This window comes from Sphaeroforma arctica (assembly GCF_001186125.1).
Source record: "Sphaeroforma arctica JP610 unplaced genomic scaffold supercont1.205, whole genome shotgun sequence".
In the NCBI taxonomy this organism is placed as follows: domain Eukaryota; class Ichthyosporea; order Ichthyophonida; genus Sphaeroforma; species Sphaeroforma arctica.
In genome coordinates this window covers 67,856-70,358 of record NW_014040353.1, presented here as the reverse complement: position 1 = coordinate 70,358, position 2,503 = coordinate 67,856, and positions in this window count along the sequence as shown.

Below are 2,503 nucleotides of genomic sequence, written 5' to 3'. Positions count from 1 at the left end.
TTGCCGCGATCTCCTTGACGGACCAGCGTTTCGTTGAGTTCTTCTTAATGTCGTCGCAGCGTTGGCGGATGGCTACATGGTCGGGTGTACGCCCGCCCGTGGTTTTGTGTACAGTGTTCAGGTGGGCATAGATACTGTACGGTTAAGAGGTGATACCCAGGGACAATGCTGCAACCAGGGATTCCATATGTCTGGCGAAGTTGATTCCTGGTATTCCGTGAGAGAGTGGGAACCCCAGATATTTGGAGATTTAGGCTTGGCATGTGTGGGCGCCATCTTCAGGAGGAGGTAACGTGTGTTCCAAGGTGCGTCTGCAAGCGCCGGCGCGATAAGCTCACCATTTATACGGAGGGTTGGTCGAGGCCAGATTTGCGTCCCCACGCATCAATGTCGTCTAAGAAGGGCTGGAGCGGAATCGGTTGGGGGGCTTGGATCCGTGTGTCGTCGACAAATAAATAAGAGCGGTAGATAATAAAGAGCTGGGGGCCGACGATTGAGCCTTGTTGGATGCCATTCGTTCTATGGAATAGAGGCGAGAGCGTGCCGCGGTACGTCACTCAGGTAGAGACCCTCTCAAATAGCCCGCGGAGGCAGTTGATCCAGTTCTCGGCCATTCCAGCATGGCACAGGAGTACCCATAGGCGTGGGAAAGCAACCTTGTCGTATACCTTGGTAGTGTCCAGACAGACGTCGTCCCACTCCTCTTCCGACTGTGTCTCAGATTCCATGGCGGCGAGTGCTTGGGTATGGCAGGAGTATCGTAATTTGAAGCCAGCTTGGGTAACATGGGTAGCAGAGCTGTAGAAATACGGCCTCCGGTCAGTCTAAAATATCAAGATCAAATGAGATAACACATTGGTTTTTATTTGTATTTAAAATAATTTAATACATGTTTTTTTTCTCCAATATTTCCAAAGTGTTCTAAATTCACTTTGATGGTTCCAATAGCCTGAGTATTTGGTATGGCTCATTTACTTGGATCTATTTGAGACGATAGTAGATGTAGGATATTATAAACTAAATTTTATAATTTCTGAACTACTACTTACAGGTTTTGGTCTTCCCGCCAATCTCCAAAATCCAATAAGTCTTTTTCTTTTTTAACCTTTCTTCAGATGGAACTTTATTAATATTAGCTAATGTATTAACTTGACATACGTTCTTATGTCTATCAACAAATTAAACATGTGGTCATGAACACTTAGTACTTCTAGTGAAAATTATTCAATCAAGAACAGCTAGAGGCACGTCCTGTGTGATCGAGGACATTAAGGCTCTTACCAAGAGGCAGCCCCGTTCATTCTTACACAAGCTACCACTGCTAAATCCTTACTGACTTAAATTGTATCTTAGTTTATATAACATAGTTTAAGACATAGAAATATCCATCGAAGTTTACATATTTTTGTTATTTAGTAGCTACCGTAGTGTACTGCTTCTAGACCGTCTAGCAATTGCTCACTATCCAGCGACAGGACTGTAAGTATTCTATCCTACCTCATAGTGGCTAATACTACCCTAAAGTTAGCTACACGCTAGTTACTATACCTAGACTTTGTTAATTTTCCTACTCTTGAGCTATTACTATGGCTAAAGGAAACTCTAAAGGCAAGGGAGCCGCCAGCTCTAAGCCTGCTAAGCCTGTTGAGGTTCCTGAGGTTACTGGGGTCGCTGGTCCGTCTGGTACTGAGCCTGACGTTGAAGCTGTAGAGGAAGCCGTTTTTGAGCTTGGTTCTGAGGAAACCTCTGAGGATGACTCGTCGGATCTTAAAGCTTTGGAAGAAGAGGGCTCAACTGCCGTGGAAAGGCTCGCCAGCGTCCGTGTGTATTCTAGTAGTGCAGCCCAGGGCATCAGCTCGCCATCTGACCGCGAAAAGTCGGGTATTGGAGAGGCTATATCTCCTGAACAAGTGGAAGAATCGTCTCAAGATCGACGGTTTATTACTACTAAATGTCAGCCCAATCCACCTATTAACAAAGACGACGGCGTTCCATTTCGTGAAATGTCATTGAATGCCTCGCCACTGAATGTTTTGGTTGGATCTTCTCAATCTCGACGCCATTTGAACCGCAAAGATGAGCTTTTAAAGGAGCTAGCCGCTGCCGCAGCTTCTGACCCTTCGATCATATCCCACGTGGCCGATATTCTTCCTAAATCGAAGAAAAAGTATTTCGAGCTGGGTTTCGAATCTGAGACCCACTAGTTTACAAAACCCTAAAACCACAAAATTTAATCTCTATAGCTCGGAAGCTACAATCGACCATCCTCACAAACCTAACCCTGTCAGAGGCTATGATCGTATGGAAATCGATGAGGCTTACCACCCTCATAACATCGATCCTCATTTACCATATAACCCTGGTAATCACGACTTTGGAAATCGTTATACCAGTACCTCACTAGAGAGTACCCACTCGAGGTCTGAAGACGAGGAAGTGAGAACCAAACAACATCGTCTCAGGCTATTACGTTCTGGTATGCAAGCCCTTGAGGACCGTCTAT